Here is a 22,212-nt window from a genome sequence, read left to right as displayed (position 1 = left end):
CCTTGATTTAAATTGAAATAGATTGGTAAGTTAATAACACTTTTATTTCATTGTGAACAAAACCCATAATTAAGATATAAAAATTGGTGATGTGAATACCCATTGATATTGGAGATTAAAAAATGGCAAAAGAAACATATTAAGTGATTCACAAAATAAAAAACAAAGATAAGGAGAACAGGAAAAACAGGGGAAGATGGAAAACCAAAGCGTGAAGATAGCAAGTTACCTGCTAGATTTCCACAATCCAAGTGGAAGCAAAGAAAACCTGCGAAAGGACGAGGTGTGAGACGGTTGAAGTAGCAGTGAGAGAGTGTAATGCGACAACGGCGCGTGTAGAAGAGAAGAGGGTTGAGCCTATTGCAACCAGAAAAGGGAGAAATTGGAATATTGAAGTTGGGGTTCAAAATTAGCTACCAACATGTTCACGACGTCGCTTGGAGTAAATAAAAATGGTGTAAGACATAAACAAATGGATATCCAATTATTTTTTTTATCGGTGTTCTGCCCTAGGCAGAGATGTCTAACCTCAGGTTAGATAGTTGATGTTGGATCTGGTGCTTTCTCTCTAAATGCCTATGAATTAGGTATCTTGGGGACAGCGAATCACGACACACAATATGACGGCCTTAGCCAAAGAGGGTGTGTGTGCGCGCTGTGTGTTTGCATAAAATAGGGTTAAAAGAGATCAGTCATACCTGTGGTCTTTAGCTCCCATTTATAGGGTTTACCTTTGGGCTTACGTCGTCTGGGCCCTTTATGGATATGGGCCTTACTCAGGTCCACAACAGTTCCCCCTAGCCCGGTAGACTGAATACTCAGGCTGCCAGGATGTCCGAGTCCTGTTCTTCAATGTAGGTGATGTATCTCGGTTTGCCTTTTATCCCGGCTTCATTCTTAAATTCTATTTCACTAGAAAAGAGATGGGCAGAATGCTTTGGCTTATCCTGGCCATGAATCCTATCCGGGATATCCCACCTGGATAACGATTGTGAGGGCGATTGGGATACACATTCTAAGCCGAAATGGCCAGCCGGTCTACGACAGAGGTTCTTACTCTGAGAAACGACTCTTCTTCTCTGAGAAACGATTCTTCTTTTCTGATGAACGATTCTCCTCACATGCAATGATAACTACCTTCCACGTGGCTCCCCTTAACCAATGCGACGTATGCCACTACTCCAACCCACGTCGTTCGCATTAATTGTAACTGTCAGGACGTCCCTCAACTGCCCTTTCTACCAGTTTTACTCTTTTGTCCCTGCCCCTTCGTTTCACGGGTCATATTCTTTTAATTTTCTACTTCCTTCACATTTTCTTATTACGTGCCCATTTCTCTGATTTTGCTTTTGAACTTCTCTCCCATCTGCTATCGCTTGCAATTTTTCAAGCTTCTTCCAGGTATGTTCCGTAATTTCCCTCTAGCTTTTACTTTCTTTCAATGTTGTTTCCTGCCTTCTGCTATTTTTGTGGTATGTTCTGAACCTGTCATGCTTCTGGTATTACCATATTTGCATTCCAAGCGTGAGCGTGCATATTTTGTCCTTGTTTGCCTGATTACACCTCACTGGCATGTTACACATTATTCGCATGGAACTTCTTTGTTGTTGCTTATTTTCCACTGTTTCTTAGTTCGAAAATTTCTCATAGTATGAGTGAGAGGAACTTCAGTGGTCGAGGGAGACCCACTTACCCTCACATCTTCGACCGTAGTGATGAAATCGACGCGGAGGAAGAGGAAAGGCCTGCAAAGGAAGAAGAAAGGTTCATCCAGAGCCTATCTCCTGGTCCGAGATATTGGTTGTTTGGTATACCTCAGACCGAGGAGGAAACACAAGCCGCTTTACTAGGAGGCTATCGAGGAGGTAGAAATAGGGGAGTGTATTCATCTCGTCCCTCTACCCGAGGGCGCAGCCAAGGTCTTCGCCGTGCTCTAGGTGTTTTACCAGAACGTGCTACTCATAAATTAGGTCAAACATCCATCCCTTTTCGTTGACCTCAACCTCAACTCATACCACTACTTCGTTTCACCCTTCTTACCAAGCCGTGTCAGTTAACCTGGGTGGTAGGAATCCGGATCCTTGCTTCAATTGTGTTTACCTTAGCGCTCAGTTTGTTGAAAAAAGAAACGATTTCATGGCCGATCTAGTGTTAAGCAGTTGTTCACACCATCTCGGCTCATCTACCCTTGCTTCTTTGGTTACCTCAAATGACTCTTCAAGCTCTTCTCATAGTAGTTTGTTTAGTTCAGGTATGTACTTTCATTGCTACGTACTTTTCCTGTTTTTAATCCTCCCATTTTTCTGTTCTAGGTTTTTATGGAGTCCCCTTCTGCAGAGTTAAACGTGGATGCCTCATCTGGCCAAGGACCGAAAGCAGAGGTAAACCCGACTGAGAAAGGTTCTGTCCTCGTTAGCAGCGACCTTCGAAAACAATTTATGTGGGTTACAGAAGAGGTTTTGAGCTTCAGGTCCAACATGTCCACCGAAGAGGTATCCGGGCTTCCGATTGGCAACCCGATTGGGTTCAATACCTTTTCTCCTGCAGATGATGAACCTGTTTGCTCAGGTCGGAATCCTGAAGAACCACATTCTTTTTTCTTCTATTGTGACCTAGTGACAAAGATTGGAATCTGGTTTCCTTTTTCGCCCTTCAAAATGAAACTTTTAAACCATCTTCTCCTCGCACCAAACCAAATTCATCTCAATGGTTGGGCCTATATTGGTTCTTTCGAGAAGCTATGTGCTGCCCTCTCTCTGCCTTGCACTGTGTCCCTTTTTCTTTATTTCTTTAATGTGTATACCCCTCGTACTGATTCAGAGCCTTCGAAATATAAAGGGTGGACTAGTATTCGAGGTCGCGCTAGCAATCCCTCCAGAAAGTTGTTTTCTGTATACAGTGATTCCTTCAAGGACTCTAAGGCTTATTATTTCAAGGTGATATCCGAAGTTGGAGAGAAACCATGGTTTGTTGGAGATGATGGAGAGGGAAAATTTCCCTTTTACTGGTCTCAAGAGCATCATCTTCGTAAATCGACTGACTTTAAGTTGCGGTTGTCAAGGGAAGACAAGGTCAATGCTAAAGCATTGCTGGATCATGTCCGCTCCCAAGGCCATCTGAGTGCAGCCTCTCTAGTAGCCAAATCACAGTCCGGCTTGGATCGAACTAGTATGCTGATGTCATTTTCCTTTGATGCATCCGTCATTTAGCCTTTATTATTCTAATCTTGCTCTTTTATTTGCAGGTTCCAGTATGGACTTTGATATAGAGGAAGAGCCAGACTACATTCTGTCTCTAAAAAGAAAGGCTGCTGCTCAACCTCCTCCAGCCTCTAAAAGGCAAAGAATTAGCGGCCCTTCTACTGCTACTACATCTGCTCCAGCATCCAACTCTGACGTATCAGTGTTGGATCTTACTAATGATGGTGACAGCATGGAGTTAGATGTTAATCTGGCTTCTCCCCTCCAATGCATTGGTGGCACTACTCGTGCCGTGGTATCTGTGACCCGAGGTGCTCCAACCCCGACTGCCCTCCCAGCTGGACTTAGGAGGGGCGCATTGTGGGAGACTGGGGTAGCCACCGAACTTCGCGGTGTGACTCGTCCTCCAATCGCATTTTTTTTGTTTGGCATAATTTCAAGGTTAGAGATGGAGGAGCTACAAAAAGCCGAATTATATGCTTTTAAAGTAGAGTCGTTAGTGAAGCCGTATTCTCTGCTGTTGGAAAAATATACTGAGATTGTTGCTGAGAGGGATGCAATTCAGAGTGATTATGATAAAGCCGTCCAAGACAACAAGGATTTGGCTAACTCTGTTGCCGAGTTGAAACTATCTTTGGACCAATCCCAGGCGGATTTTAAATTTGTGTCCGATTCATTTAATCTAGCTGCTGACAAGGAGAACATCGTCAACTATGTTAAAAAGAAATTGGCTGAGTTGACAGAAAGGGAGTCCAAAATTGCTTCTTTGACTTTGGAGAATAACAACTTGAAGTCTGATCTTCAGAATTTGCAGTCCAATTATGATTTTAGTCAAACCGCTTTGGAGAAGTCTATTGGTACCGCCTTTAGAAATGTTGTCAATCAAGTAAAATACTTCAATCCTGAGGTGACCTTAAAGACTGACCAACTCGACTGCTTTGGCTACATCTGGGGTGGAGTGTTCATTCCTTCCCCTCAACTTGTTCAAAGTTTTGGTGAACCTGAGGCTGGGAACGTGGTGATCACCCCCGAAGTGGAAGCTGTCGGGCAAGAGTTCGAGGCTGAAGTCAGAGAGATTCTCCGGAATGGTGACCAGGCATGAAGAGAAGAGGCGGGATGCCGGTTTACTTTGTAATTTCCCTTTGAGTTTCTTCTCATGACTTGGAAATTATTTTGATTTGTATCGAACACCTTATATTCCGTCTAGTGATGCTTGGTTTTGATCTATCTTATCATTTGTCATAACATTGCCTGCTAACCTGGTTAAGGTTATTTGACTTGGCTTGGTTTTTTACTAATATTTTTCACTTTTAGCGATGACTCTTGCTTCTTTCTGCAAGAACTTAGGAATTAAAGGGTGTCCCCTTGTTTTCCTAGATGTTACACCTCAGCTGGAACTCGCGTCCTTACAAGACGGGTTCCAATGCCTTAGGCTATTTTTCAACCTCGGCTGTAACTCACGTCCTCGCTCGTTTTGGCAAGGGGGTTCCAATATGTCGGATTTAATTCCTGGCTAGAACTCACGATCCTTACCATTTGGCAAGGTGGGTTCCAATATCACAAATTTAGTGCTTGGCTAGAACTCACTATCATTTCCATTTGGCAAGGCGGGTTCCAATACCGCAGATTTAGTGCTCGGCTAGAACTCACTATCCTTGCCATTTGGCAAGGCGGGTTCCAATACCACAGATTTAAAAATAACAACATACTCCTGAAAGACATATGCTTGCTTTATTCAACTGTTCATACTTGAAATTGAAACTACAATAAAGAAACGTAAATATTCCTCTGCTTTTCAACTAAAATATTTTTTTAGCTTATCTGCATTCCATGTTCTTTTAATATTTTTCCCTTGTGGAGTATCCAGCACATAAGCTCCCTTTGACAGCTTCTCTTTTATTTTGAATGGGTCTTCCCATTTTGGAGCTAGTTTTCCTTCAGCCGCGTTGCGACCTCCTATGTCGGCTCTGCGAAGAACCAAGTCATCTACTTCAAATGATATAGGCTTCACCTTTTTATTGAATCGGCTTGCCACAAGTTGTTTAGCTGCAAAGTTTCTACAATGAGCCATAACCCGGGTCTCATCTATCAAATCTAGCTCCACCGCCATCTTTTTATTGTTTTCTTCTTCTGCTTGTGCTAACGCCTGAACTCTCCTCCAGGATGATTCTCCTAACTCCACTGGAATCATAGCTTCGCACCCGTAAGTTAGCCTAAATGGGCTTTCCCCAGTCGTCTGCATCATTGTTCTGTACCCCCAAAGTACGTAATACAATTCTTCTACCCATTTTCCTTTGGCAGATTATTCTATCCTCTTCTTTAGTCCTTCTATAATGACCTGGTTAGCTGCTTTTGCCTGACCATTTGTCTGGGGGTGTTCCACCGATGCAAATCGATGTCGGATATGAAGGTTCGTCATCAGCTCTTGGAAAGATTTGCTTATGAACTGTGTTCCATTGTCAGTCACCACCTCAGCCGGGATACCAAATCTACAAATTAAATTTCTTTCAAAGAAACATTGTATTCTAGCTGAAGTGATTGTGGCCACTGGCTCTGCTTATATCCACTTTGTAAAATAATCAACAGCCACAATCAGCCACTTCAATTGTCATTCTGCAGCAGCGAATGGGCCTAAAAGGGCCATTCCCCATTTGAAAAATGGCCATGGAGCCGTAATCAAGTTTAATTCTTCTGGGGGAGCTAGGAGGTTCTTCCCATGCCTTTGGCATTGATCACACCTCTGAACAAGCTCATTGATGGCCAAAAGTATCCATCTCTAACCGCCTTTCTAGCTAAGGCCTTTCCTCTGACATGCTGGCCGTTTATCCCTTCATGTATTTTAGCCAATATGTATTGTGCCATATCCGAGTTTAGGCATTTTAACAAAGGTGAAAAAACTCCTTTCTTGTAAAGTTGGCCTTCTATTACAGTGTACATAACTGCTTCTCGAACCAATTTCTTAGCTTCTTCTTTTATTGATGGTAAAACCCTTTTTCCAAGTACTCGACGATGTCGAAACGCCAATCATCAATGCTTGTTATTTGCATAACGCAAGTGGGCTTTGGGATGCTCTGCTCAACCACTTTCTTGTGATTCCCTCTTCTTTTTGTACTTGCTAGCTTGGATAGTATATCAGCCCTGCTATTTTCATTTCTAGGGATGTGGTTGACCTTCACCTTTTCAAATTCCGCCATTAACTGTCTAGCAGTGTCTAGATACTTTGTTAGCAATGGCCCCTTTGCTTGGTAACTCCCTGTAATTTGGGAAGTAACTAATTGAGAATCACTGAAAACCTGCAGCTTCTGGGCTCCAAGTTCCTTAGCCTGCTGAAGATCAACTATGAAAGCTTCATATTCTGCCTGGTTATTTGATGTTTCAAAGCCCATTTGCATAGAATATTCAATGGCTACACCTTCAGGGTTCTCGATGATAGCCCCGGCTCCACTACCCTTGGAATTAGAGGAGCCGTCTACATACACTTTCCAAGTGTCCGGGTTGTGCGAACTGTCACTTTGGATTGAGGTGAGCTCCCTAACAAAATCCGCCAGTGCTTGGGATTTGATTGCTTTTCAACTTTCAAATATTATATCAAATTCTGATAGCTCCACAGCCCAGGTCATCATTCTTCCTGCTAAATCAGGCTTATGAAGGACCTGTCAAATTTGCGAATCCGATCTGATCACAATTTTGTGTCCTTGAAAATACACTCTGAGCCGTCTAGCAGAAATTAACAAGGCAAAAGCCACTTTTTCCAACCTCTGGTATCTGAGCTCTGCTCCCTGTAAGAGCCGACTTACCAAATAAATCGGCTACTGTCCTTCTTCATTTTCTTGTACTAAAACCGAACTGACAGCAACATCACCCACAGAGAAATACATTATTAATGCCTCTTCTTCTCTTGGTTTTGTTAAAATTGGTGAGGAAGCAAGCTGCCTTTTAATCTCTTGAGTATGCACGAATGTTGTGCCGCCTTAGCTTCTCGAAGGTTGACTCCAAATCTTCAATATGCACCTTTGAATCCAATGACTTGATTATCGTGTCGTCTATATACACTTCAACACTTTTGCCAAGCTGGTCTGCAAATACCTGATTCATCATCCTTTGGTAGGTGGTTCCTGATTTTTTTAATCCAAAGGGCATCACATTGTAACAGTAGTTTGCTTTTTCTGAAATGAAAGTTGTTTTTTCCTGATCTTCCAGATGTAGTGGGATTTGATTATATCCTGAGTAGGCATCCATGAAGGACAGCATCTAGAACCCGGATGAGCTATCAACCAGCTGGTCTATGTTAGGCATAGGGTACGCGTCCTTAGGGTATACCTTATTCAAATCGGTGTAATTTGTGCATACTCTCCACTTCCCATTTGACTTTTTAACCATTAACATATTTGATAGACAAGTAGTATATTTTATTTCCCGGATGAAACCTGCTTCCAACAGCTCCTTCACATGATCCTCTAACACCTGTCGACGTTCGGGGCTAAGCTTCCTCTTCTTCTGAGCTACCGGCTTAGATCCTAGATACACTGCTAACTTTTGGCAACAGAAAGCAGGGTTTACCCCAGGAATTTCTGTGGACTTTCAAGCAAAGACGTCCTTGTTGTTCCTTAAGCATGTGATGAGTTGATTTTTTACATCATCCGTCAATCCTTTGCCGATCTTTGTAGTTTGTCCCTGCTCTCCGATGGTTACTTCTTCTAACTCTCCGTCGGGTTCTGGCCATGGCATCTGGGTATCATCCCTCATGTCTAATTCCACCATGTTAACTGATGCTTTTGCCTTCTGGTTTGGGTCGACCTGGCTGTTGCTCCCTTTGATCTCGGCCAGAGGCTTGGGATCACTTTCCACTGCTTTAACCAACTTGAAATAACAGTCTCGAGACTCCTTCTGGTCTCCGGCAATGGTGATTACTGTGTTTTGTTTACCAATAATCTTAATTTTCTGATGCTTGGTGGAAACCAACATATCCCAATTGTGGATAGTTGGTCTTCCCAATATCACATTATATTCCGAAGGGAAGTCGGCTACAATGAACCTTACCCTTTCAGATTTGTATGCCTCTTTTGTTCCTAAGATAAGCCTAAGATCAATATACCATTTAGGGAGGGTATTACGGCCGTTGAATGCAATCAGGGCAATGTTGCAGGGCTTCAGGTCTTCTTCATCTAGATTCATCTTTTTGAATGCCTACCATAGAATTATGTCAGCACAACTACCATTGTCCACAAATATCTTCTTGACTCTGCAATTGACTATCGTCCCTGCGATGACCAACCCGTCAACATGTTTCGATATCACATCTTCCAACTCTTTCCTGGTGAAGTATAGCAGTGGCTGCTCTGGTTTGGCTTCTTCTTTGAACTTAGGTCGCTCCCGAATTGAAAGCACCTTCCTTAGATATCTCCTTCTGGCATTCATAGTATCTCCTCCTCCGCCAAAAGCCCCACTAATCACATTGCATTCAAACTCTGGCTCCACGAACTCATTTTCCTCATTAGCCGGCTTCTTACCCCGGCTATCTTCCTTAAATCTCTTTTCCTTTGTCGGACTCATAGGCCGACCTCTCCTTTTTCTGTTGTTCCTCCATCCTTGTGTCCTTGTCAAATACTGACGCAACTTGCCATCCCTGATATATTTTCTCAATTGTGTTTCTCAAGTCCCAGCACTCGTCTGTAATATGCCCTGGCCTGTCATGGAAGGCACAATATCAAGATTGATCTAACCCGGCTTGGTTTAGCAAAGGCCGAGGTCTATCAACCTTCTTCATTTCCATGGAAGCCACTTCCCTCCAGATTTGTGATCTGGGTGAATTTAAAGGCGCGTACTTCTCGAATATTCCCTTCACTAGAATTCTTTTGTCTTGCCTTTTACCCCGGAACTCATTTTGCCTCTAATTCCTGAGCTTTTCCACCGAGTTAGGATGGTACTTCTGATCTATGTTCTCAATCTCCATCTGTTCCATCTCTAGGTACTTTTTTGACCGAGCTGTGAATTCTACTAGCGTTCGAACCGGGTCCTTGTATATTGATTTGGCCAACCTAGAGGAGTTATGCAACCCTGCTATTACCAGGTGCAGTTGAACATTTTCTGAAAATCCTGGAACCTGCAAGGTTGCCATTTTAAAACGATCCAAATTTTTTTGCAAGGTTTCACCAGGTTGCTGCCTTATTTTCCCCAGCGCGAATTCTGATTTCGGTTGTTTCTTGCTAGTGGCAAAATTCAGCAAGAATCTTCCGCCAAATTCTTCAAAAGATTTGATGGACCCTGCTGGTAATGATGAAAACCACGTTTGAGCCGCTCCTGTATATGGCTGTATTAAAGGAATCCAAGTGTACTTGGGGATCCTGCGTTCCATCATACTTAAGGAGTTCTGATAATTTTAGATTTTCTGGGAAAGGTGCATCAACAATCTCATCCACAAAAGGACTATCATTGTACTGCCCCCTGTTGTACTTTTTTTTGTATACCCCGGACACATCATCCGGGTTCCTGAAGAGATGCCTGTCACCTAGGGGTACAAGATTTTCCATCTGCCTCGTTGTACCCCTTGCTTCACCTCGGCTTCCTTCATGTCGAGGTTCTTGAGTACGAGCCGGGTTAGTAACAACCCTATGAATTCGGCCATCAGCATTTCTCGCCTGACTCCGGGTCCCCGTTCGATCATTATTGTTCTGCTGAGGATTCGTGATCCTTAGGTCAGTCATGACCTGCGTTATGACTCGTGCGGGATCTGGGTTGGAGACCCGCCATAGCCGAGTTTCCAATTCTCGAATCTACCTAGCATCTTCTTTTGGAGCTCATTCCTTCTCTCTATCTCCTCCATTCTCCGAAGTACCGCAGAGACAACCAGATCTGTCACCTGCGGGTCATTAGCTGCACCATTTGCATCTGCCCAGCACTCGCAACCTGTCCTTCAATTGGTTGCAACCCCTCTACATATGGGGCGTTAAGATTAACAGCTGGAGTTGATGCTGAATCAGAGTGCACATCACTGACGTGCACAACGTCGATGTTTGGGATCTGTTGCTGCTGACGGTTATAGAGGATGTGTTGCCCTGATGGATCCTCCCTAATGGGGGGATGGGTTGATGTCTGGGATTCGACCTTGAGGGTTGCCAGAAATCGCTTCTAGTCGTCCTCACCATTTTAATCGGCGGCTATTAACCACGTGATCGTGGGTAGTAGTTCCCCACAGACGACTCTAATGTTCTGCCCTAGGCAGAGATGTCTAACATCAGGTTAGATAGTTGATGTTAGATCTGGTGCTTTCTCTCTAGATACCTATGAATTAGGTATCTTGGGGACAGCGAATCACGACACACAATATGACGGCCTTAGCCAGAGGGGGTGTGTGTGCGCTGTGTGTTTGCATAAAATAGGGTTAAAAGAGATCAGTTATAAATGTGATCTTTAGCTCCTATTTATAGGGTTTACCTTTGGGCTTATGTCGTCTGGGCCCTTTATGGATATGGGCCTTACTCAGGTCTACAACAATCGGTAACGAAACAAATCTAGAAAATAAAAAGTGGTTTGACATAAAATCGATTTTTAGAAAAATCGATTTTTTAAATGTGGTCCGATTTGGTTACGGACTGGTTTGGATCTTTTGGACATTTTGATCACCCCTAGGGAGAACTTGGCATGAATAGCATAAACATTGTCACCAATTAATCTAAGTTGTAACTTCTTTAGTTAGTCAAATGCACAATGCAAAGTTCAAGCCCAATGCACTTGTCTGCATAAGATTGCATAGTAGTGTGCTAAGAAAATCAAATTAAGGATGTTAATGCAAAGCAACCTATCTATTATATAGATAGGCTTTGATTTTCACATGATGCTTCTTTGATTGGTTAGTGACTTGTCTTCTTTACCAACCTAAGGTTCTAAAGAAAGAGTCATACATGATGATCACCTTTTAGTTTAATTTGAGCTTTACTGTGAGAGAATAATATAAACTATTAAAAAGGTCCTTAAGATTTTGAGTTGAAATAATTTTTTACATGGTATCAGAGCTTTAGTGACCACAAGGTGATGAGTTCGATCCTCATCGCCTCTCACTTTCTAGTGGAATTAAAATAAGCACAAGGTAAACCAAAAAATTAGGCCTGTGTAATATCTACGTTTCAAACACAAATGGCTCTCGTGAGGGGATGTGTTAGAGAACAATATAAACCATTATAAATGTCCTCACCCAAAACCTTAAAGTTTTGAGTTGCATTGGTTCTTTATATTTACTTTGTATCCAAAATGTTAAGTGATTACTCCTTTAATGTGCACGATCATTTCGACGTGCATGTTTTTTTTGTGTTACTTTTCTACTATGATAATGATTTGAAATTTTAAATAATTATACACTTGTTCTTTTTTAATTTTATTTGTACAAAAATAACAAACATGAAAATAATTATTACACAAAATATAACAACTTTTATTTTCTTATAGCTAAACCTATAAAACATTTGACACACTATCAATTTATAAAATATTTACATCACTTATTTTACACAATCATTTTATAAGAATGATTTGTGAAATTTATATATAAGACATAAGACAAACATGATAGATGTATGTATGCTTTTATTTTCAGAAAAAGAAAATACATGCATCAACCTATAAGTTTAGGAACTTTAGTTTAATATATTAATAAAATTTCTTGAATTTATAAATTTAGATGTTATAATCAACACATTCAACTTTAAAACTATTAAATTTCGACGGATCGTTAGATAAGGCATGGGATACGTTGTTAAACCTAGTTCACACACATCATTCGGTGCATGATATAAATATGGCATGATTTCTAAATATAAATAATATATCACGAATATGTGCAATTTAAACCTAGAGACGAGATGCTGGGGAGGATAAACTTGCTTGATGAAATGAGTTCAATGGTAGGTGTGGTGATACAAGTTAACAACTTGTATTGAGAAATAAACGAATAAAAATAAATTCTATTATATGAATGAATAGTTCGTATTACATAGTCCCCCTCTTTTATACTACATTTTCAGCTTGTCTTTTCCACTTACTAACTATTATCCCATGTTCCTTTATTCTTTTTTATTTACATTAATTCCATTTCAGCATTCTGAGTTGTACATTCTTTTGTCAACACTGGCTTCTTAGTCTTCCTACGCAACCTTTGACTTGTATCAGCTGCCCCTTCGTCGACAATGACCTTGTCCTCAAGGTCTAAATGAGGATAAACACGACGCAACTTTGCTATGGGCTCCCATGAAGCATCTTCAAGTACCGCCTCAAACCACTGCACAAGTCTCTGATGTTGTGGATTGCCTCTAACCTTGACTATCCATGAGGCTACAATTCCTAATGGTGACTGGATTGGCTTGTTATCAACACTTTAAAGAGGCAAAGGTGAGAAGCTCAAAGTGTTGTTACCATGAAATGGCTTGAGAACCAAAATGTGAAAAATGGGATGGATCTTACACCCATCTGGCAAGGTTAGTTGGTAGGCTATGTTGTTGATAACTTTCTGAATTGGAAATGGGCCATAAAATCACTTTGCAAGCTTATGATTAGAACGTCTTGCAACTGTAATTTGCCTATAAGGTTGTAACTTCACAAGAACCAAGTCTCCCACATTAAAAACATGATCATGCCTATGTTTATCAGCCTAATTCCTCATAAGTAGAGAGAATTTATAATTATTTTCGAGGAAAAGTGTGAATGCAACATATTTCACGATAAAAAGGTGTACCAGCGAGATTATCCAAAAGCTTAAAAGAAATCAATTGTGATTTTAAGAAATATTTAATAATTTAATATTTAAGGTTTGATAATTATTGGAAAATATTAATTATTGGAATTTAGTCATTTTTGGTAAAAAAAAATGTTGATACTGTGGGTACCGCGGTAGAAACAGTGGGTATAGAAAAATATCTGAAACTGAAAATAAATTATAGTTTTATGCGTCATAAAATTTATAAGACACTACAGTTTAAAATAATTAGAGGATTAAGCGAGTATGATGTTTAGGCTAATACCGGTTAGGTTAAGTGAGACCGACTAGTATAACCTAAACTTAGTCATTCCTCTCTTTTCTCTTAAACACTCACGTAGGTGTCTCATCCTCTCACATCTTCATTGCTGCCATTTACTTTTCTCCATGGCTCCATTGCTTTCTCTTCGAGAAAAAACCACCAAAACACCACTTTTACATATCTTTCCACCATTAAACCTTTGTAAACACTTGAGAGCAAGCCTTGTGGAGGTGAAAAGTCTTTTCTTTAAGGGTTTAACTTGTTGTCTCATGCTTGAGCGTGGCCTCCCTTCATCCTTGAGAGCTTAGGTCATCATCTTCACTTGTGTTGAAGCCTTGGGACAAGAAAGAACCAACCTTTAGAGAGAAAAGAACCAACTTTGAAGACTCAAATTCGTGCATATCACTTGGCAGTAGTTGGGAGTGGCGCCTAAGCCTTGAAATGCCCTTATTCCTCTATTTTGAAAGCCCAAAGGTATAAATCAAACAATCCTCTTGTGTTTGGTGTGAAAAGAGTGACCTTTGATTATATAAAGTATAAGAACATGATAAACTACTTGACAAATAGCCTAAACATGCGTAAAAATGGTAGCTTGAACTTCTGTGAACATTAAAAATGGTGTTGGATTAATTCTTTAAAATATAAGATTTTGGTCGAAATCTGGGTTCTGATGATGATTTACCCAAGTAAACCTCAAGCCTTACCCGGGTAGATGTTCTTTAGCAATTTACCGGGGTAGACCCCCTGTTCTACCCAAGTAGATGGAATATAGCAAACATAGTTTAGTAAAAATTTGATATCTCAAGCTATAGAGCTCCAAATTGAGTGCAGTTTGGACTTATATGAAGCTAACATCTAGAGCTATAATCCTGTAAAATTTAGTAGCCATTGGATGAGTGGTTTGATCTCAGTTTGAGTTTAAAGTTGTGCCTTGGTTGCTGAAAATTCAGTTTGCAGCAGTCACTTTGCGAAAAATATAACCGGAGTTATACAACTCCAATTGAGACATATACTATGTCGTTGCAAAATTTAAGATGTCTAGTTTAACATATTAAAATCTTAGAATTTTTGGTAAAGAGTTTCAATTCCAATTTTAAAAATGGTAAACAAGGTTTGTTGTCATATTCACAATTAAAGTAGTTCCTTTGGAATGAATTTCAAGGAAATGACTTGTAAACTTTATGACTTGTAAAGAGAGCTACTTATACTCTGCGTAGGTTGTAGACGTACGTAAAGCCTACTTTGTTCTCTGGCCAGTAGGATATTTGCATACACACATGACATGAACATATGCTGCATTGCACGATTATATTTATATATTGCTCATATTATTTTTATACTTATATTACATCGGTAAGTGAACTTGGGGCGAAGGAATCCTTAAGGACCCATAGTTTATTGAGATCTGTCAAAATCTCACCCCGACTAGGGCACATTTTTCAGGTACTGAGATTATTGATATAGATGCATCTCAAGGCAAGAGGCTGGCGTAGAGATTCTAGCATGACATGAGACATGCATTGCTGTATTTGATATTCATCCGAGACATGATTATTATTCATCATATATGTATGTTTGTATTTGTGAAGAACATAGAGAGTGTCTATACCATTTTGATGAGCCTGTGTATATGTATAGATTAAAATGTATATGTTTATAAGATTTATGTATTTATATTCATTTTAATCATAGGATGTAATGATGTATTGATCATGTAGGTTGACATTTTGTAATATGATGTGTATGTGAGATAACCTAAGCATCGGATTGCTAAGTGTCACAATTTATGCATGTAACTGTTGTTTAAATCCCTTAAGATATGATAACTTAGATGCCAAGAAAGGTATGAAATAGCTTAATTAAACCAAATACATAGTTGACACTCATTGTATGCCTTAGGTGAAGACCACTAAGTACAAGATGGAGTGATATGGGGTAAGGGGTTGGAGTCTAAACCCCCAGCCGAGAGAGAGATATTCTATTTCGTCACTATTATGGAATATCCGGATATTGGAGATCTAATATCTAGATATAGCATATCCGGATATTCTGGGTGAACAGAAGCAAAAATAAATGTTTAAAAAGAAAAGCTTGTAAACCTTATGGAATTTATATTTAGAAGGCTTAAATCAACTTCTATGGAGTGTGGTGCCTTAATGAAGGTTAAGGAAAATAGGAGTAGCTATAATAAATAATTTAGACGTGATTGGATGTCTTAGGATATGTATTTGTTATTATGTCATGAATGACTAGATATAGAAGGATTTGGTAAGGTTGGCATGAAATGAATAATTAATTAGTGGCTGGTTAAGTATGATAAATAGAAAAATTGGTGGATAATTCTGATATCAATAGACCTTATAAGCGAACGATTAATGGTTGTCATGATAATAGGTAAAGGTAAAATTAACTATGCGAATTGTAGACCATATGGAAAGGAAAAAGTTTATTTATGTTTTTATACGAGATTAATTAAAGGTGAATTATTATAATTAGCTTTCACATTTTATTGATTAATTAGTTACGCTTAATACCATTCTGATGTTAACAAATCGGATGCATATGAGGTGTTACACTAAAAACTCATTTCGATGGTTGAGTATTGTATCAAAAGCTTCAAGTTTGACCAATCCCCTTGGATGATGAGGAAGCGAAAGAGGTAAACGGCCATAGAGGGCTCAGAATGGTGTAATGTTAATTGAGGAGTGCAGAGAAGTGTTGTAGTGCAACTATGCCCATCCCAAAAAAGAATCCCAACGATGAACATAATCAGCACAATATGCACACAAATATTGTTCTTAATACCTATTTGTGACTTCAAACTGGCATTCTAACATGAGTCGTCGAACTCACGCAAATTAACCAGGTTCAATAAAATTTGTAGTAAAGTGCTAAACCTGAATCGTCTCACAAGGAATTTTGCAAAGGAATTGATTGCTTAATTCAAAATAAAAATGGGGGTTTTGTTTTTGAATTCGATTAAAATAAACAAGATTTAAAAAAATGAGTTTTTCAAATTAAAAACAACCAACCCATAATTGGGATTCCTAGGAGATCCGTCATTGGACGAATAATTACCGATTTCGTGGTTGACCATAAATTGAAATACTTGCATTTGCTTAGTAACCCCTCTCTAGAGTCTAGCCGGTCGTCTAGTGTTTGGTCGAATACGGCGCTTCTACTCGTGCGATCTCAGAGTATCAGCCTGATCGACTTGAGGTCATTGGGTTAATCAACCTAAACATTAAATCTAACGGTTAATCTCTTCCCAAGAATGCAATCGCGTATCTCAGATTCAACACCCACAATCGCGCGATGTTCAATACGAGTTGGGAAGGAAAAGGAAATCGATCAAATGAGAGGCTTAGATCCTCCGAATTCAACCATGGAATACTCAATCCTTGGGTTGATTAAAAAGAGCTTAGCCTAGAATGGTTAAATAAAGCAAAACGAAAATGATAAAAAAGAACATGAAGAACAAAAACGTGAAATTTAGATCTTGTCCAAAGTTGTTGGTCGTACAACTCTCCAACGAAGACTGCCAAATGTTTCCTAATTTTGCCCTTTTAACCTACATTCAAACCGAGTTAGGGCTCCACTGAATTTGGCCCATAATTAAAATAAAATAGAAGGAATGGCCTTAGTCCTCGTGATTGGGTTCCTCATTACAACTACAAGCCCAACTAATTAAATAAAATTCCAGCATCTAACATCCGACTTGGACTCTAACTTCCACCATATTCTTCTCCAAATTGGGCTTTCATGTCTTCATAACATTTGTAACCCTCTGAATCATCTGCAAAATGAGACAAGAATAGCATCAATCGGACACCTGTAGCAAGAGTTATTATCAAAATACTGTAGCAATGTAAAAATGAAATTTTATGATAAAAATGAATTAAATTCAATTGAGATCCCAACATTTAATTCAACCCAAAAGTCCATTATTCTAACAATAAAAAATCCTAAAACTATTAATTAGAAGCATAAATAAATGTAATAAATATAAGTATCACCTTCAAGCTGGGGGTGGTAAGAGAAGCTAGTATTTAATTTTGTTCCACTTAACTGCAACATTTTATGCCAAAAATGACTCTTGAATATCATATTTCTATCAAACTCCAAAGATCTTGGGAATCCATGATGCTTGACAATCATTTCATAGAACAAAGAGGCTACTGATGTTGTTGTATAATTTACTGGAATAGGACCAAAATGAGCATACTGACATGAGCCGTCGAACTCATGCAAATTAAAAAAACCATGTCCAATAAAATTTGTAATACAATGGTCAACTTGAATTGTCTCTCTCAAGGAGTTTGCAAGGAACTTAATGCAATGACTATTTTACATCAATGTAGTACATGGGTTACATCCTAATGACTTGAGAGCATAAGTATGTACAATGCTTGAGTCTCATCTAGTATGATTTATATATATATATATATATATATATATATATATATATATATATATATATATATAAGTTTCTATCCTATCCGGATAAAATATTGCAGCTACTTTTGATTTCCTAGCATGATATAGAATTCTGATCGATCCTCATATAAGTAGATGGTCATTCCCCATCCGTCACTAGTAAAACAAAAACTAGGCATGATGGTTTTCTGGAAAAGTTAGCATAACATAAACACACATGAGATAAATCTCAGTGATATTGAGATTTTCTAACTATAACCAGTCCAGCTGGAATAACAGAAAATATCATTCTCTCGAGCATGTTCATAATGAGAAAAATAATAACAGAAATAATAAACACAAAAAATGTATAATATTTAACTAAAACTACTAAATCTTAGCCTTTGAGGGTCTCTGAATATGAAAGGTTCTAAGTGGTCGAGCTCAAAACCAAGTAAGGCGTCCCTTACAATATTACCATCTGAACCCAAACATTTGAAGGCCAGTCCACATCAAAATCATTCAGTTAAAAATTATATATTCTATTAATATTTATTTGGTACAAAAGGTATTATTAGCATTATAACCAAATCCATAAAACCAAAGTTTGAAAAATATATAAAGATAAATCTAAAGATAGAAATTAAGCCAAATAGAAAAATAAATTAAAGAAAAGAGTTTGACAGAGTAACGACACCATCACACCTTTCTAAAATATAAATAAAAAGAATCAACTTTAAATATAAAAATAAATGAAAGAGAATAGAAACAAGAGAATGAGGTGCTCTCCCTATTACCTTTTTCTTTTCATTTTCTCTTTCTCCTTTCTCTTTTTTCTTTCTCTTTCTCCCTATTTTGTTTTCTTCCTTTGTAAGACGGGACATATATATATATATATATATATATATATATATATATATATATATATATATATATCTATGTGTGTGAAATCATTTCTCCAACTACTTGACGTCAAACAATTAAATTCGGCGAATCATAATCATACAAAGGTGGGTGAAAAGCATTAAATGTGAAAAATCAAGATCAAGATTAATTGCTGGACGCCAAGCGGCCGGAGAAATAATTTTACCATATATATATATATATTGGTTGCTGATTTCTTTTCTTTTTTGTTTGTTTTTTTAAATATACCTTTATCATTATTATTATTGTTTGAATGTTACAGAAGTATTAGTAAATAAAATATACATTTTTATTTAGTTATGAAATATTGTACTAGACCATAATTATATCTTGGTTGCATATTTGCATTTTGTAAGGATTACTTAATATCATATGTTGGTTTAATCTTTTTGTACTTTAATATTTTGGAATAAAGTCAATTTCAATAACACTTATATTTCAAATCTTTTATTTAATTTAGGTAAGTTTAAAATACATAAGTAACATTCTCGATTAATAATTGAAGGATATTACTAACATCCAACCATTGATGCTATCTTACATGAAAAAGAATCGACACACCATTAAATGATTCAAATTCAATCATTTCTACCTTACTTATATACAAGGGCAGAGTCAGGGGACTAGGGTGGGTTGCCGACTTGCTGCTCCCCCTTAAAATTTGACCAAAAAAAAAAATTGAAGCCTAAGTAAGGTGAGAGAAGCAAGGAAGAAGGTGAGGGATGTAACACCCTGTAGTACTCCGGTTGTTAACATACATGATATTTAGCGTACACAGCGGAAGACTCTATTTTAAAGATTAATAATTCGTCTTATAAAAATACGAGTAAACTTTTTCCAAAATATTTCCTAAAATATTTTCAAAGCGTTCATCTGATATATTGCATTGGCGTAACATTAACATCTAAGTCTACTACTTAAAACCATTGGCCATCACTAGTGGCCGTTGACCATCTAGATATGACCTCAAGTGTCATTCCTGACGGAGTCTCACAGACAGCATAACGATTGTATTTCGGATAACTGTGAACATGGGTCCCACACATACAATAACCTGATAGATACAATAATTAAACAAACACCTCGCAAGTCCCACACGGACTGCGATCCCCTCTCAGGGTCCATACAAACAATAAGGCTCCATGCCCAATTAACTGAATATATACATCAAGTCTATATTAATTTCCAAAACATCTAAGCATCAGTAAATAATCCACGTCTCCAATACTACAGTCATGAGCCTAAATAAATACATAATGTAATCTCAACATAGGATAATTAGGCATGTTAATAATTATACATGCCATCACAACATCTAATCAGCATCGTCATCTACTACTCCAAGGGAGGGGCCTTGCCCCTAGAAACATCGCCACTACTCTGGGTACTTGAAATGATGTCCCCAAACGGGGTGAGATAACACATCTCAGTAAGCTCAAGGTTCATAAAGGTTCCTCTAATCCTCTGAGCTCACTTCCTGCATGACAAGTTAGATATAAAGCATATAATACAGGCATACAACATAAACATAGTATCATCATATCATCCTTGTGTAACCCCAGGGTCAAAGCCATAGACGGTTACACATGTGTGACTCCAGGGTCAAGCCATAGACAGTCAACACAACCTCTGTATGAAATAGCTCCTAGAGTAAAGTCATAGGTAGCCTACATACCATGATCACTGGCCAGGATTCTCATAACATATATAATCAGTGCATCATCATAACATCAAAAATGATATAACATCTATATGAATGTGAATGAATGCACATATACATTATACCACATACTTTCATACAATACAACCATAATGCCCACCATCATGGTGAGTCCACAAGAGAGAGGAACAACCAGAACTAGGAGCTTACCTCACTGAGCTTATCACAAGCCCAACTCCAACAGTAAAACACGTTTGCTCCAATAAACCCTCAAGTGTCAAGTCCTCCAGGAAAACCTAGAGCAGGAATCATTTACATCATTAATACTCAATTACTTAATGATTCCACATTTCATTCTTACATGCCAATAATATGCCCATTACAAGTCTAGACCAATTATTACATAATTACGTATTTTAGTGTATTATTACAAGCAACCTCCATCTTCAATCACTTACATAACTTAGAATCACATTCTAGGCTCGCTTAGGTAACTTAGATACTTTTTACACATCCAAGCCCTAACTATGTGACAAGGCTGAAATGCATGCGTAGGTATTGCCTAGGTTGGATTTTCATTTTTAAACTTAATTCGAGACTAGTTCCTCAACTAATCACTTCACTAATTATTCTTGAACTTAATCAATGTACCAACACAATTTTCATCACTTACTAGCCTTATTAATGGTACCAAAATCGAGGCATTTCATGGTCCCATGGTGTTCAATTGGAAGGCTAACTCACTCTTGGTTCCTTGGATGCTTAGTTCATCCTTAATTCTTTCTAAGTTAAGCTCCCTTTTTACATATTCCATAATTATGCTAAGTATACCTCCTCTAGGTAATTTTAATTATTAACTTAGGCATATTAACACATTGATATTCTAAGACCATAGCTTGTTATACCAAGTTACACGTTGATTAAAGCCTTAGACACGTAATCAAACCTTAATCCATCATTCTTTAAATTTTTCAACCCTAAATCCTAATTATACCCTACATGGCCGAACCATATAGGTACCCTAACCTAGGATTTGTTTTCATTAATTCACATGGTCATGTGTCCATAAGTCCATCCTAAGCTTAAGTGACCATTTAGTTCCTTAATTAGGTTTAATTAACAAATCCTAATTAGGTTTAGTTAGAAACCTAGGTTATTTTAATTTTAGGGTTTATCCTTAATTAGGTTCATTATGAAATCCCACTTAGTCATATTATGTCATGGTACCTCAAGTTCTCTAATTGCATGATTACTGCTCCTAAACCCTAATTAGGTCAAATTTTAGGGTTTAATATTTAATTAGTGTATTATGCATAGTCCATCTCACTTAACCACTAGATTAATGCCCTAATTAGGTCTTAGTGTGAATTTTAACATAGTGATCCTAATTTAATCACATATAGCCAAATTGCTTAGGTGTGTAGATTAGGGTTTTTAAGCTTATTTCTTAGTCATTTCTTTAGTTAATTAGTTCCTACATTTAATCACTCCACTAATCCATGATTTTCTTATTTTTAACACAACTAATCCCTCTTATACTCAAGGGGGTAGATTTGATTAGTAATGTTTATTGGAGTTTTTAGCTATCCTTAATCAAGATTAGTAGGTTTCACTTAGAGATAACCCACTTAGTTAATCTTTCTTAATTCCTCCTAGGATTTTTTCACACTTAACAACCTCTTAACATTTTTTTGAGTCATCAAACCCTAGTCCTCCATGGCAAGGCTGAGTTGTTCATGGGTCCTTTTAGGGTTCATGTTCATCTTTTACATGAAATCCATACAAGGATCCAAAGGTTGCACCTTTACATATCAAATCAATCATTTCTTGGTTCATAACTCACACACCCTCAAGAACAACCATAAAAACCCTTACTTTAAAAAATTTTCAACAATATTCTCCCCACCCACATACAAAACCGAGGCATTAAAATGAGGAGGGAAAGCAAGCTTCACCTTTAGCTCCAAGCTTCACCTTTTACCCACAAGAATGCTCCTTTAAACAA

Source organism: Gastrolobium bilobum, unplaced genomic scaffold (genome assembly GCF_033153095.1).
Source record: "Gastrolobium bilobum isolate Gb01-03AN ecotype WA unplaced genomic scaffold, APGP_CSIRO_Gbil_v1 utg5416, whole genome shotgun sequence".
In the NCBI taxonomy this organism is placed as follows: Eukaryota; Viridiplantae; Streptophyta; class Magnoliopsida; order Fabales; family Fabaceae; genus Gastrolobium; species Gastrolobium bilobum.
The sequence above is the reverse complement of the archived record's forward strand: the minus strand, read 5'-3'. Positions refer to the sequence as shown.